Here is a 17,340-nt window from a genome sequence, read left to right as displayed (position 1 = left end):
ATTTGATTGTGGCTTCCGGACATCTCAGTAAGGAGCCTTGGAAAAATCAGTGAAAATCATGGTGGAATTTTCTGTGCATAGCATGGGTTTATGGGTAATCTGACTGGCTAAGCTGAGCCTCTGAAAGAGAGGAACATGGGTGGCTGTGATATTGTCTGCCCATGATTTTTTTTTTACTATTTTTTAAGCAAAACTCTCTCACCTCTACTTGGGAATCTATTTTTCTTAGTAATCTTAGGATTTATTGTCTATAATCACAAGGCACAAACCTGATCTAACATGAAAGGTAGTAAATTCCCATGTTCCCAGGATCCAACCAGGCAGAAAGGCAACTCAGTGCTCCATGATTACTGCTAGTTTGATTGCAAAAAATTAAAAGAGACAACATATTTTTATGTACCTTGCAATCTTGTATGTTAAGCAGTTCTAACCCATCTTAGACTGAGGGCTCCTTTTAACAAGAAAAAATGTGATACATACAAATACATTTGGTATTTATTAGATGAGAAAAGACATGATGACTAAAACCCACAATGAATAGCATGGTGCCATTTTTAATGAATTCAGCTGTTAGAACAGCATGGTGCCATTTTTAATGAATTCAGATGTTAAGTACATACACATATTAGATAAAGAAACATGCATACATTAATGTTTATGGAACTATGTACACACATTTGAAAAAATACCGATTTATATATTGCCAAGATATCCTTTTTTTCAACTTACAGGAATATTTGATGGATATTCAGAGACTTGAGCTCACTGTAAAAGTTCATGACTTCTGGGTTCCATTGCTACTTGTTGAGAAATACTGAATACTTACATAGTTTTTCTAACTCTTGAAAAGTGAACATTCATGTAAAATATGTACAATGGTTAGGTGAGCAGATTATTCAGCTTATTCCTCAATTATTCCAGATCAACAGGAATGATGGAGACAGGTTTAAGAACTTATATGTGGGATTTCTTTGCCTCTGAGCAGCCAGCGTTTCAACAGCATGCAAATGACACAACACTTGTGACACTGAAAGGGGTTTAAAGACGAGAGGTCTTATTATGCAGCAGAAGAATTTAGAAAGAATTAGATCCATGACTGCTCGGGTTCCATTGTTTCCAAGCTGTGCATCCTTGAGTAAACAGCCTTCTAAGTCTCAGTTTCCTGATGTGAAATTTGAGTATTAAAATACCCATTTCACAACATTGCTGTAAGGCTTTCCATGTGACAGGCACTTGACAAAGTGTAGAGCGTGCTAGGCTGCAGTCCATGGGGTCGCCAAGAGTCAGACATGACTGAGCGACTTCACTTTCACTTTTCACTTTCATGCCTTGGAGAAGGAAATGGCAACCCACTCCAGTATTCTTGCCTGGAGAATCCCAGGGACGGGGGAGCCTGGTGGGCTTCTGTCTATGGGGTTGCAGAGTTGGACATGACTGAAGCGACTTAGCAGCAGCAGCAGCAGCTATATTCTGATCCAACATCCATTTTATATGTAAGAAAATTATGAGTCAGAAAGATTGAGGCTTAATGGAGATTTTAAAAAACTAGTTTGTGACACCTGAAAGGAAAGACCTCTTGACTCATGCATCGATATTCTACCACAATTCTAAAATATATATATATATTTTCACGCCAATTTTCTAGGCTGTAATTGGTAATGGGACAACAGACAGAGGTTTGTTTTTAAAAGGCTTGAGAGCAAAACTTGCAGCATCTTTTGTCCAGATTCTCAGAATGGTTTCCAGTAAATGCTACTTTATCCCAAGAGCTCAATGGTAGGTTTCTGTTTCTCTTGCCTTCTCTGATTCTGTTACTACTTGGAAAGCCCTAAGGTTCACAGCTAATTAAAGACAGTTGAAAGAAAATTATATCTCTGTTGATGCTATTGTTTTAATCTATCTCAAATCTTCTTAACAGCAAAGGCAATAAGCAGTGGATTGAGAGGGAGCCCTCTCTGACAGACAGGACACAGGAGACCCTAGAATGATTTTTTTATGAACCCATTATCATTTCATTAAGTGATTCATACTTTCTGTTGTTACACATCCACACACACACACACACACACACACACACACACACTCTTTTAGATAATGTTCCAGGATTTTCTAAGTCAGGAGAGCAGGGACATCTAGAAAAGAATAAATAACATTTATATTATGTATTTATTATATGACTTGCACTGTGTTTTCTTTTCATTTGTTCATCTAATCACCACACCATGTGTCTCCATTTTATATAAGAAAATACCAAAACTTTGTGAAATTAAGATCATATAGCTAATAAGTGTCAGAGCTGAAATTCAAAACTATATCTTTATCCTCATCATTACAGCCATCATTCACCATCTTCATTGAAATGATTAACATTTATTGGGCACTTATATGGATTGGCACTTATATGGTTCCAAATTGGGAAAGGAGTACTTCAAGGCTGTATGTTGTAACCCTGTTTATTTAACTTATCTTCAGAGTATATCATGCATAATGCCAAGCTGAATGAAGCACAAGCTGGAATCAAGACTGCAGGAAGAAATATCAAAACCTGAGATATACAGGTGACATCACCCTTATGGCAGAAAGTGAAGAGGAACTGAAGAGCCTCTTGATGAAACTGAAAGAGGAGAGTAAAAAAGTTGGCTCAAAACTCAACATTCAAAAAATTATGATCATGGCATCTGGTTCCATCACTTCATGGCAAATAGATGGGGAAACAATGGAAACAGTGAGAGACTTGATTTTCTTGGGCTCCAAAATCAATGCAGGTGGTGACTGCAGCCATAAAATTAAAAGATGCTTGCTCCTTGGAAGAAAAGCTATGATCAACCTAGACAGCATATTAAAAAGCAGAGACATTATTTGCCAATAAAGATTTGTCTAGTCAAAGTGATAGGTTTTCCCAATAGTCATGTATGGATTTGAGAGTTGGACCATAAACAAAGCTGAGTGCCAAAGAATTGATGCTTTTGTGTTGGTGGAGAAGACTCTTGAGAGTCCCTTGGACTCCAGGGAGATAAAACCAGTCAATCATAAAGGAAATCAGTCCTGAATATTCATTGGAAGGAATGATGCTGAAGCTGAAATTACAGTACCTTGGGCTAGCTGATGGGAAGAATTGACTCATTGGAAAAGACCTTGATGCTGGGAAAGATTGAAGGCGGGGGGATGACAGAGGATGAGATGATTAGATGGCAATTACTGATTCGATAGACATGAGTTTGCGTAAGCTCCAGGAGTTGGTAATGGACAGGGAAGCCTAGTGTGCTGCAGTCCATGGGGTCACAAAGAGTCAGACATAACTGAGCAACTGTACTGAACTGCCTATATGGATTGAGCCCTCTTCTAAATACTTTTAATATATTAATTTATCTATATTATGTATATATTTAACAGTTTACTCCTCACAGAAACCCTGTGAAGTCGTTATTATTATTATTATTTCCAAATTTTTCAAGGCGATGTAGGTGATAACCATGCTAGTTTAATTCCTAAGCTTCACTCTGAATCACACTGCTCTTTTTAAATCTGAACCAGGTATTACCCAGCTCTGTAACTTGCCACACTAGAGCTTTCAGGACTAAGAGGTCTTTCAGAAGCCTCATGGAAATAAGGAAGCACATCTACTTGAGATTATGATCCAGTTTAGATATACCAGGATTAAAATCTTCCCGTATTCATCACAGTGGTCAATATAGTAGATAGTGACAATAATATAGGTACTGTTCAGGATCAAACAGGTGAGCATTATTAGGTCATCTGTGTTCTTTGTCGCTTTGCAAACAAGACATTTTAATGTGATTTAACAGTGTGAACAAGTATTAATAGCTACCTATAAGGAAGTGAGTGAAGTAAGAGTCACAGTCATGTCCAACTCTTTGCAACCCTGTGGCTGTAGCTCGCCAGACTCCTCTGTCTTTGGAATTCTCCGGGCAAGAATACTGGAATGGCTTGCCATGCCCTCCTCCAGGGAATCTTGGATAGAACCCAGGTCTCCTGCAATGCAGGCAGATTCTTAACCATCTGAGCCACCAGGGAAGACCTATAAGAAAGGACAGTGCTTATTAACCAGAGATGGGCAACACAACCAGCACTTAGGACACCTAGTAGTGCTGTGACTCCCAAACAAGGTTGAACTGCAACTGGCAGCTTTCTGCGATGCAGTTCAATTCAGTCGCTCAGTCCTGTCTGACTCTTTGCCACCCCGTGGACTACAGCACACCAGGCTTCCATGTCCATTACCAACTGCCAGAGCCTGCTCAAACTTATACCCATCAAGTCGGTGATGCCATCCAGTCATCTCATCCTCTGTCATCCCCTTCTCCTCCTGCCTTCAATCTTTCCCAGCATCAGGGTCTTTTCAAATGAGTCAGTTCTTCCCATTAGGGGGCCAAACTACTGGAGCTTCAGCTTCAGCATCAGTCCTTCCAATGAATATTCAGGACTGATTTCCTTTAGGATGGACTGGTTGGATCTCCTTGCAGTCCAAGGGACTCTCAAGAGTCTTCTCCACCACTACAGTTCAAAAGCATCAATTTTTTTGGCACTCAGCTTTCTTTATAGTTCAACTCTCACATTCATACATGATTACTGGGAAAAACCAAGGAGCGAGCATCTTTTAATTTCATGGCTGCAATTACCACCTGCCTTGATTTTGGACACCAAGAAAATCAAGTCTCTCACTGTTTCCATTGTTTTCCCATCTATTTGCCATGAAGAGATGGGACTGGAAGCTGTGATCTCTGTTTTGTGAATGATCAGTTTTAAGCCAGCTTTTTCACTCTCCTCTTTCACTTTCATCAAGAGGCTCTTTAGTTCATCTTTGCTTTCTACCATAGGAGTGGTATCATCTACATATCTGAAGTTATTGATATTTCTCCCAGCAATCTTGATTCCAGCTTGTGCTTAATCCAGCCCACATTTTTGCATGATGTACTCTGCATATAAGTTAAATAAGCAAGGTGGCAATATGCAGCCTTGATGTACTCCTTTCCCAAGTTTGAACCAGTCCTTTGTTATGGTTATAACTGTTGCTTCTTGACCTGCATACAGATTTCTCAGGAGGCAGGTAAGGTGGTCTGATAGTCCCATCTCTTGCAGAATTTTCCAGTTTGTTTTGATCCACACAGTCAAAGGCTTTAACGTAATCAATGAAGCAGAAGTAGATGTTCTTCGGGAATTTTCTTTCTTTTTCGATGATCCAGCGGATGTTGGCAATTTGATCTCTGGTTCCCCTGCTTTTTCTAAAACCAGCTTGAACATCTGGAAGTTCTGGTTCATGTACTGTTGAAGCCTAGCTTGGAGAATTTTGAGCATTACTTTGCTAGCATGGGAGATGAGTGCAATTGTGCAGTAGTTTGAACGTTCTTTGGCATCACCTTTCTTTGGGATTTGAATGAAAGCTGAACCTTTTACAGTCCTGTGGCCACTGCTGAGTTTTCCAAATTTGCTGGCATATTGAGTGAAGCACTATAACATCACCTTTTAGGATTTGAAATAGCTCAGTTGGAATTCCATCACCTCCATTAGCTTTGTTCATAGTGATGCTTCCTAATGTCACTTGACCTAATGCTAGAACCTTAAAAGCATTTGACATTCTTGTCCTAGACTTAAAACAGTGATTATTCACTTTATTTGTGTATACAATGACCTAAAATGGCAACAATGTATTACTTATGATTTTATGCTTGGCTGAGCAGTTCCTCTGCTGGTTTCCACTGGCTCATTCATGAAGCTGCATGTAGCTGGAGGGTCACAGAGCTGAAGTAGCTCTATCAGAGTTAGAAGTAGCTCTAACACACACTACCATGTGTGTGGTAGTTAGTACTGTTTGTTGGCCAGGCTGCCTCATTTCTCCTCCCTGTGGTTTCTTATTCTACAATAACTCACACCAGCTTCTTTACGTGGTGGTGATAGAATAGCTTTCCTCCTCTTGAGGCCTCATCTCCAGAACTCTCAGAAAGCCGTTTCTCACGCATTCTAATAGTCAAAGTCCATTCTAGTGGCAAGTATGTCACACATTCAAGAGGTCAGAAAATTGACTTCACTTCTTAATGAAATACATTTCAAAGAATCTGCAGCCTTATTTAATTTATCACGGCCTCCTTAACTGTTTGAGATAGACGACAGTGAGAAGCAGCAAAGATTTTCCCTGATACTTCAATACGATCCCACCTTAGAACATTCTCCAAATAGCACTGCTGTGCTTTCTGTGTACCTCTCTTATAATACTAATCCATTTGTGCACTGAAGAAGCAATTATTGAAGATCGTTTGTGAGCCAGGCAAGGTGCCAGTTTTTTCCTTTTTTTAATTTTACATTAGCTCATTAAGTTATTATAAGAATCTATCAGATTTTATCATTCCCCTCCACCCACATTTAAAGATGAAGACACAATCTCAGAAAGATGAAGAAATGTGCTCTGCGCACTGTCAGCACAGGGCAGTCTTCCATTTTAAGCAGTCCGTTTATCATTTGTACTTAGTCTCCAGTGTTACAGTTTTGCATATACCTATCTACCTCCCCTAGAGACTGTGAACTTCCTGAGGACAGACTGTCTATTTCTCCTTTGTGTATTATCAGTTCACAGAATATTGCTAGAGATGATTTGTTGTTTCACAACAGATGTTGGACAGAAGACTGAATGGCCTCCCAAATTGTGGCTGATTTGTTCTTTCCTGTATAAATGTCTCTTGTTTATGTTATCTGAGTTCATGTGGCTGAGAATAATATGATGGGAAAAAATGAACAACATCGATCAAAATGTATTTTATGCCAGAAAATATTAGGAATCTTTGCATATGTGTTTCATATATTCTCACCACTTATGAGGTATATACTATCATCTTGCTTTTACCTGTGAGGAGCCAAGGGGTTAGAGATTTAGATTGCCCAAGGTGTTACAGTTATTCAAACTTGTACTCAAAACTGTCTGACTCCTAAGGCCACGTTCTTCATGACTGAATTATTTGATTCACCCAACCCTGTTGCCTTTCTGCCTTATTTTCTAGAAAGAAAGTTTAAAAGTTTATGTGAAAGAAAAGTTTAGGTAATAGAAGGAACCTTAAGACTCTCCATGATCCAGCCCCAAACTGCCTTTCCAGCCTTATTTCCTACTTTGAATTAGAGAATCAATGGATTCTATATTTCTACCATCTTACTGACTCTTCCTAACTCTTCCTATGACATGGGCTTCGCTACCATGTCTCTTTGCCTTTGCCAATAACGTGCATTCCACTAATCACACATTGAAATTCTCCTTCAGTTCAGTTCAGTTCATTTCAGTTACTCAGTCGTGTCCGACACTTTGCGACCCCATGAATCGCAGCATGCCAGGCCTGCCTGTCCATCACCATCTCCCGGAGTTCACTCAGACTCACGTTCATCGAGTCCGTGATACCATCCAGCCATCTCATCCTTGGTCATCCCCTTCACCTCCTGCCCCCAATCCCTCCCAGCATCAGAGTCTTTTCCAATGAGTCAACTCTTCACATGAGGTGGCCTAAGTACTGGAGCTTCAGCTTTAGCATCATTCGTTCCAAAGAAATCCCAGGGTTGATCTCCTTCAGAATGGACTGCTTGAATCTCCTTGCAGTCCAAGGGACTCTCAAGAGTCTTCTCCAACACCACAGTTCAAAAGCATCAATTCTTTGGCGCTCAGCCTTCTTCGCAGTCCAACTCTCACATCCATACATGACCACAGGAAAAACCATAGCCTTGACTAGATGGACCTTAGTCGGCAAAGTAGTCTCTGCTTTTGAATATACTATCTAGGTTGGTCATAACTTTTCTTCCAAGGAGTAAGCGTCTTTTAATTTCATGGCTGCAGTCACCATCTGTAGTGATTTTGGAGCCCAAAAAAATAAAGTCTGCCACTGTTTCTACTATTTCCCCATCTATTTCCCATGAAGTGATTAGACCAGATGCCATGATCTTTGTTTTCTGAATGTTGAGCTTTAAGCCAACTTTTTCACTCTCCTCTTCACTTTCATCAAGAGGCTTTTTAGCTCCTCTTCACTTTCTGCCATAAGGGTGGTGTCATCTGCGTATCTGAGATTATTGATATTTCTCCTGGCAATCTTGATTCCAGCTTGTGTTTCTTCCAGTCCAGCGTTTCTCATGATATACTCTGCACAGAAGTTAAATAAGCAGGTGACAATATACAGCCTTGACATACTCCTTTTCCTATTTGGAACCAGTCTGTTGTTCCATGTCCAGTTCTAAATGTTGCTTCCTGACCTGCATACAGATTTCTCAAGAGGCAGGTCAGGTGGTCTGGTATTCCCATCTCTTTCAGAATTTTCCACAGTTTATTGTGATCCACACAGTCAAAGTCTTTGGCATAGTCAATAAAGCAGAAATAGATGCTTTTCTGGAACTCTCTTGCTTTTTCCATGATCCAGCGGGTGTTGGCAATTTGGTCTCTGGTTCCTCTGCCTTTTCTAAAACCAGCTTGAACATCAGGGAGTTCACGGTTCACGTATTGCTGAAGCCTGGCTTGGAGAATTTTGAGCATTACTTTGCTAGCATGTGAGATGAGTGCAATTGTGGGGTAGTTTGAGTATTCTTTGGTATTGGAATGAAAACTGACCTTTTCCAGTCCTGTGGCCACTGCTGAGTTTTCCAAATTTGCTGACATATTGAGTGCAGCACTTTCACAGCATCATCTTTCAGGATTTGAAACAGCTCAACTGGAATTCCATCACCTCCACTAGCTTTGTTCGTAGTGAGGCCCACTTGACTTCACATTCCAAGATGTCTGGCTCTAGATTAGTGATCACATCATCATGAATATCTGTGTCGTGAAGATCTTTTTTGTACAATTCTTCCATGTATTCTTGCCACCTCTTCTTAATATCTTCTGCTTCTGTTAGGTCCATACCATTTCTGTCCTTTATTTAGCCCGTCTTTGCATGATATGTTCCCTTGGTATCTCTCATTTTCTTGAAGAGATCTCTGGTCTTTACCATTCTGTTGTTTTCCTCTATTTGTATTGATCGCTGAGGAAGGCTTTCTTATCTCTTCTTGCTATTCTTTGGAACTCTGCATTCAGATGCTTATATCTTTCCTTTTCTCCTTTGCTTTTTGCCTCTCTTCTTTTCACATCTATTTGTAAGGCCTCCACAGACAGCCATTTTGCTTTTTTGCATTTCTTTTCCATGGGGATGGTCTTGATCCCTGTCTCCTGTACAATGTCACGAACCTCATTCCATAGTTCATCAGGCACTGTATCTATCAGATCTAGGTCCTTAAATCTATTTCTCACTTCCACTGTATAATCATAAAGGATTTGATTTAGGTCATACCTGAATGGTCTAGCGGTTTTCCCTACTTTCTTCAATTTGAGTCTGAATTTGGCAATAAGGAGTTCATGATCTGAGCCACAGTCAGTTCCTGGTCTTGTTTTTGTTGACTGTATAGAGCTTCTCCATCTTTGGCTGCAAAGAATATAATCAGTCTGATTTCGGTGTTGACCATCTGGTGATATCCATGTCTTTATGAATAGCTAAAGTGATTTTTCTTTGGTAAAACATTCTTTTTATTCCTCTAGTTGCCATTAGCCACCTATTTGTCAATGTTTCCCCAAGCAAATAATGTGTACCTTTATTTAGCCCAGTTCACTGTTTACATGTCTGTCTGCCACTAGACACTCAATTCCTGCCTCCATCTCTCCTCCCTTTCTCTCTTTTTTTCAAGTAGATTTCACATTTCTGCTCTTGTCCCAGGCACTACTGTAGCCTAGGACTATAGAAATAACTAAGACATCAATCTTGCTCTCAGAAAACTCACAGAGCAGCCACTGAGTACACATTAAATACGTAAATTCAGGAGCTTGCCTTGGGGTGAAGTCAGGTTTATAAACAACTACAATATCAAATCTATACTAAAAATATGGGCAGTGTCTCACACTCAAGACATTTGGTAAATATTTATTCATTTAATTACTTTCATAATGAGCTAGACTTAGTTTCCAATTCTTTTTTTTTCTTTTTACTTTATTTGACAATACTGTATTGGTTTTGCCATACATCAACGGGAATCTGCCATGGGTGTACACGTGTTCCCAATCCTGAACCCCCCTCCCACCTCCCTCCGCATACCCTCCCTCTGAGTCATCCCAGTGCGCCAGCCCCAAGCATCCTGTATCCTGAATCGAACCTTGACTGGTGATTCATTTCTTATATGATATTATACATGTTTCAATGCCATTCTCCCAAATCATCCCGTCCTCTTCCACTCCCACAGAGTCCAAAAGTCTGTTTACATCTGTGTCTCTTTTGCTGTCTTGCATACAGGGTCATCATTACCATCTTTCTAAATTCCATATGTATGTGTTAGTATACTGTATTGGTGTTTTTCTTTCTGGCTTACTTCACTCTGTATAATCGGCTCCAGTTTCATCCACCTCATTAGAACTGATTCAAATGTATTCTTTTTAATGGCTGAGTAATACTCCATAGCGTATATGTACCACAGCTTTCTTATCCATTTATCTGCTGATGGACATCTAGGTTGTTTCCATGTCCTGGCTATTATAAACAGTGCTGTGATGAACATTGGGGTACACATGTCTCTTTCAGTTCTGATTTCCTCTGTGTGTATGCCCAGCAGTGGGATTGCTGGGTCATAAGGCAGTTCTATTTGCAATTTCTTAAGGAATCTCCACACTGTTCTCCATAGTGGCTGTACTAGTTTGCATTCCCACCAGCAGTGTAAGAGGGTTCCTTTTTCTCCACACCCTCTCCAGCATTTATTGCTTGTAGACTTTTGGATTGCAGCCACTCTGACTGGTGTGAAATCGTACCTCATTGTGGTTTTGATTGCATTTCTCTGATAATGAGTGATGTTGAGCATCTTTTCATGTGTTTGTTCTTATTTTTTTGACAACTTTGAGCCAGTCACTTTAACTTTATAAGACTCAGATATCAAGTATGTGGAATAGTCAATAATACTGACCCCTTGGGGTTTCTATGAAAATTAAAGATATAGCAGATGCCTATAGTAAGAGTTCAATATGTGTTAACATACTAGTGTTTTTTAAAAAGTATTTGGTTGTGCCAGGTCTTAGTTGCAGCAGGCATGATCTGGTTCCTTGACCAGGGATTGAACCTGGGCCCCCTGCATTGGGCCACTAGGGAAGTCCTTATTTTAGCATTCTAAACTCATCCCTAACTTAAATCCAGAAAGAATATGTATCTGATGTACCCTCTGGGACAAAAAGGTATCAACTCCCTTCTTAGGGGCTCTGAGTCACTAAAGCCCAGGAAAATACCCTCTTCTGTCACCCAAGGGTCATGTCATTGCTCCTCCCCTTCACAGGGGGCCCAGACAGTCTGTTTTTCTCTTCTTTGTGTGTTGCAGATATGTGATTTTACTGTCAGCATGGTGTTTCTAATGAAAGGCAAATGGTGTCCAATGTGACTTGGAAAAAACGTACAAACAACAACAAAATTATATGTTCTTTTTTCCTGTAGTGTTCGCAGGGAGAATAGTGACTTGTTTGCTGTCAATACGGCTTATAATGACATGGTGCACAGAAGCACTGCCAAATGTGTGCGGCATTCATTATACACGTGTATTAAATGTAATGGGATACGAGTTTGGTGGCAGAGCAGATGAGAGCTGCCCTGGGGCTAATTTGGAGTTGCAGCACCTCTTCCCATGGGATGATTAAGGGGGAAAGGGGAAGTGGGCAGCAGCATAGGCGTGTCACAGGGTGTCTCGAATTTTCTGGACTGATTCTGGGCTGGGTTGAGAGTAAAATGTTGTTGCTCAAAGCATCCTTAAAGATTTATCTTCTTTTGGCAAAAACAGCAGCAGAATCAGTTCTTGAGCTTCTACTAAGTGCCAGGCTTATAACAGGCTCTGGGAATAAGATGTTCACCACCTTTCAAAAAGTTCACAGGTTGGTAGAAGAGAGAAGCAAGTAGATAGAATAACATTGAAAGTGTTAGTTGCTCAGTCATGTCCAACTCTTTGGAACCCCATAGACTGTTCCCCACCAGGCTCCTCTGTCCATGGGATTCTCCAGGTGAGAATACTGGAGTGAGTTGCCATTTCCTTCTTCAGTGGAACTTCCTGACCCAGGGATCAAACCCAGGTCTCCTGCATTGAAGGCAGATTCTTTACACCACGATCAGTGTGGTAACAGCTACAGGATAAGTATAATATCAAACTGCAGAGGAGGACATCTCAACCATCCTGATGTCACTTGTGCTGAGATGCCTTCCCTGACCCCTCCTCTAGGGCCAGGTCACCCTGTAATTTGCTCTTGAGGCACCCTTGGTATTTCCTTAATGTCATTTATCATGTTAGCTCAGCTGGTAAATAATCTGCATGCAATGCAGGAGACCCCGTTAGATTCCTGGGTTGGGAAGATCCCCTAGAGAAGGGATAGCTACCCACTCCAGTATTCTTGCCTGGAGAATCCCCATGGACCAAGGAGCCTGGAAAGCTATAGTCCAAGGGGTTATAAAGAGTTGGACATGACTAAGCAACTAAGCATAAAGTTTCTTGCGTGTGTGTGATAATTTCATTAATGTCTGGATCCTAGATTCTGAGCCTCATGAAGTCAGGCACCACTTTTATTTTGCTTACTTTATATCTCTGGCACCTAGGACAATATCTGGCACATAGGAGTTGCTCCAATAATATTGTGATTGAGTGAATGGATATAGTTATATAGGAAGTTAATTTTGAAAGACATGGTAGAAATAAGCCAGGTAAAGAGGACGTGGGGAAAGGTGAGCCAGAAAGTTGAAATATGAACAATTATAGAGGTATATAAAAGTATGGAAGTGAAAAAGTGCATGGCAGAATTAAGAGGAAGGCAGTAAGAGTGGACTTTTGAAATTCTTAACTGTATTATTCATATTTTCTCTTGTAAGGCTAAAATTTACATGAGAGGCCAAATGTCACTGATAATATCTGGGAGGAAACACTGGACTTGATGGAGATGTAATTTGGGAGGCAGATGGGAGACAAGACAAGTATTTTGGTGATGAGCAAGACAATAAAGGCATAGTATGGCTGTTGAACAAGCCATGTGAGAATGAGAGTTTAGCTAAAGAATGTTTAAAAAATTCTTCTCTAAGTGTGAAATGGTAATAGGAAGGGGCATATCTGTTACCTAGTTGATGAAGGTTATTGGAGGAAATAGCTAGACAACATTGTCCTGAATGAAAATGTCTCATTAAATGTACATCCAGATCCATAGAAAAATAAGAGGAATAACATGAACAGTGACTAATGCTTTTGAGAAATGATTATATGCCAGAAAGGTACAATAATACTCAGCTTCTGTGTGCTAGTCCGTTGAATATTCATAACAAGACCATAAGATAGGTACTAGGAAAGTCCCACTTAAAGATCAGATAGTAGACCTAGTGAGGTTAAGTAACTTGTTCAAGGTCATCCAGCCAAGAAGAGGTGTAGCCAGGACTTGATCTGAGATCATTTGACATCTGAATCCACTCTTTTAACTACCAAGTTGCGGAACCAGGCTTTAAGACAGCCGCAACAGATTGAATCCTTCATTGTCTGGACTTAAATTTGAGCCTGTAATCTCAGCATTCTAAAACTATGTCTTACCCATTTATTGACCTTTTTGGAAAATAATTTGGGTCTTAGTTCCATGGAAGCTCAGTCGGTAAAGCATCTACTTGCAATACGGGAGACCCAGGTTCGATCCCTGGATAGGGAAGATCCCCTGGAGACGGAAATGGCAACCCACTCCAGAACTCTTGCCTGAAAAATTCCGTGGACGGAGGTGTCTGGTGGGCTATAGTCCATGGGGTCGCAAAGAGTCGGACACTACTGAGTGACTTCACTTTCACTTCCAATTCTTTATGGACTTTGGATGTCCTTGCTGTCATATCAACCCTCATTATTTGGAGATTTGAAAAAGTTCCAGAAAGTGACCCTTGGGAACATTCAGGTCTACTATGATTCAGCATGATAGTGGTGGGGGGATTCAGTTGGTCATAGATGGTACTGTAAGTGGGTGAGTCAGATCATGGGGAGCCTTATATGTCACAGGGAGGAGGCTGACCCAACTGATAACTTTAAAAAAAGAAAGGAAATTGAAAAGTTTAGAAGTTTAGGGTTTTCCACAGTACTTTGTAAAATCTATATGTGTTTGTATACATTACATACATGCATGTATCTTATACACACAAATACACATATATTTATACATATATACACATAAAATATATATTATATGTGTACACACATAGTATTATGTTTTTGTTATTGTTTAGGTGGTAAGTCCTCTCCATCTTTTTGTGACACCATGGGCTGCAGCACCCCAGGCTCCCCTGTCCTACACTGCCTCCCCGAGTTTGCTCAAATCCATGTCTATGGGTTGGTGATGTTGTATTTACCTATCTATCTATCTATCTAATATGTAATGTGTATGGTATAAATGTATAATATATAATATATATTACAAAGATATTACATACACATATACATTATATACTGGGCTTCCTTGATGGCTCAGTTGGTAAAGAATCCACCTGCAATGTAGGAGACCCAAGTTCATTCCCTGGGTTGAGTCCCTGGAGAAGGAAGTGACAACCCATTCCAGTATTCTTGCCGGAGAAATCCCATGGACAGAGGAGCCTGGTGGGCTACAGTCTATGGGGTCACAAGAGTCAGACATGACTTAGAGATTAACCCACCACCATACGTTTATATGCTCATGCATATGTTATCATTATTAAAATATATGTATGCATATATTTCTGAGAAGGCGATGGCGCCCCACTGCAGTACTCTTGCCTGGAAAATCCCATGGACGGAGGAGCCTGGTAGGCTGTAGTCCATGGGGTCGCGAAGAGTCCGACACTGAGCAACTTCATATGCCAGCTAATCTTTATTGATGTTTATGGACCAATGCTATCTTGTCTTCTCAAGCATTATGTCATTTAACCATCACAACATCCCAAGAAAGGAATCATTTTTATTTTTTCTAATATGGAAAAAAGGCTCAGAGAACTTAGGGCACTTGGCAAGACCTCAGTGTTAGTAGCTGAGCTGCTTATTTGGTCTCCAGTGTTTCCAGCTCCCCCAGGCCTATTCCATTAAAGGCCATGTGATTCTGTCTCTCTTAACTTGCCACTACCTGTTTGCAGGTAGCTCTGCCAAAAGCTGCTCCTTTGCGACTTCTGAAGGTCAAGGCTGGCATCTACTCATCTGTGCTTCCGTGGCTTAGCCCAAGCCCATGTCAACACCTGTGAACATTTGTGGAGTGAATGAAGGAATGAATGAATTGCCCGAGATGTTAAGTCACAGAGCTGGGCTAGAACCAGACTCCCTAAGCAGAGCCTGAGGATCTGTCTTCCAAAGTCTCTCTCTCCTGTGAAATATAGTATCTAGTACCATTTCCTCTTTCTGAATGCATCACCAGATTCTGTCCTGTGCCATCTTTCTCACTACTCTTGCTTAATATTTAACACTTGCCTGAATTTTCCTTCTTGTGAATTCACTTCTTTCTCTTAATAGATCAAGAGCGCCTCAGTGGTTAAAGGGAGATAAAGGAAATTCACATTTGTTGAGTTTGTATAGCATGCCAAGCATCGTATCAAGGCTGTCACATATATGAGTTTATTTGATCTTCATGACAATTCTTAGAAACAGTTATTATATCTGCCTTTTACAGGAGAACCAATTTGGGCTCAGAGAGTAACATGATTTGAATGATAACACACAGCAAGAATCAGCAAGCTGGGATTCAGTCCCAGTTCTTTCTCACTCCAAAGTCCATGACACGGGCACCGAGTTTCCCACCCTCACCTTAATTGCCACATGGCCCAGGCTTTCTCTGCCAAAGACACCCTCCACCCCTCCTTTCCCACACGCCTCCCCATAGCAGGACCTGATGGCAGTGAGCCCGGGCAGTGTGGAGGGCTGCAGCAAAAACGCGCTCTGGCATCTTAGAACATGGCACAAGGTATGCCAGCAAGAGGAAGAACAGTTGGTGAACAGTTGGTGAATGGATATTTTTATGCAAGAGTTGCCTAGAGAGAGGGGGAAAAGAGTGAAAAAAAAATTGTTTATAAAGGAGCCACAATTAATAAGGTCTTTGTTAGCTTTTTGGATTTTGATTTTCAAGTCCATTGCTTTGGGTTTGAAAAAGAGCAGAAAGGTCCCTGAGGAGTCAAGCTCCCCAGCTTCCAAAGCATGAAAGCATTTAGGAAACCAATCCAAGCCTGCGTGTGTTGAAGATTTTAGTTATTCAGCAAGGAGTGCAAAGATGTTCTGAATTCCTTTGGACAGCTTCTCATCTGAATTGTTTATATTATGGCATGTTCAGTATGTGGGCTTAAGAGCTGCAGAATGACAAAGAGGAAAAAAAAGAGCGGGAAAGGAATATAGAGCACCATGCTTAGGATATCTGAGACACTGCAGCCACTCTAATCCCTTGCCTATCACTTTACATCCCTCTCCGAGCCTCGACGTTCTCATCAGTAAAATGGGAATAATAGTATTCATCAAAATGGGTTATTGTGAGGACATGAAACACCACGTAGACCTTGAAACTGTTTAGAAATTAGAATATTGGGTTTTATGGAGCACTTTTTGATATAGTGCTTCACATATATCATGGACCTTCACATCTTTTTGCACATAAATTGATTTTGCAAGCATTTATAATACAGCCTAGTGGCTACCATTTCGGAGAAGGCAATGGCAACCCACTCCATTACTCTTGCCTGGAAAATCCCATGGACAGAGGAGCCTGGTAGGCTGCACTCCATAGGGTCACTAGGAATTATATACAACTGAGCGACTTCACTTTCACTTTTCACTTTCATGCATTGGAGAAGGAAATGGCAACCCACTCCAGTGTTCTTGCCTGGAGAATCCCGTGGACAGTGGAGCCTGGTGGGCTGCCGTCTATGGGGTCGCACAGAGTCAGACACGACTGAAGTGACTTAGCAGCAGCAGCAGGAGCAGTGGCTACCATTTATCATGAAGTGAATATGCAAGGTCCATATTTTGCTATATTTGATCTTGCAATAATCCTATGAGGTAGGTTCCATCCCTGCATCCCACTCCCCCCCCCACACCCTTTTTCAATTGAAGTAACTGCTGAGAAAGGTTAAGGGATAACCTTCTTACAGGTCTGTGAGAAGCAGCATCAGCGCTCAGAGACTGTTCTGGACTGCACAAGTTGGTCCAATGTGAGTGCCAACCACTCTGCTGTATGCCCAGAGCCCCGGGGCCATCCTTAGAGCTGGCACAAGGCCAGGTATTCTGTTGTGGCTTGAATTGTATCACCCCCAAAAAATAATATATGCTGAAGTCCTCAACCCCAGGACCTCAGAGTCACAGAGA

This window comes from Ovis canadensis, chromosome 1, assembly GCF_042477335.2.
Source record: "Ovis canadensis isolate MfBH-ARS-UI-01 breed Bighorn chromosome 1, ARS-UI_OviCan_v2, whole genome shotgun sequence".
Lineage (NCBI taxonomy): Eukaryota > Metazoa > Chordata > Mammalia > Artiodactyla > Bovidae > Ovis > Ovis canadensis.
The sequence above is the reverse complement of the archived record's forward strand: the minus strand, read 5'-3'. Positions refer to the sequence as shown.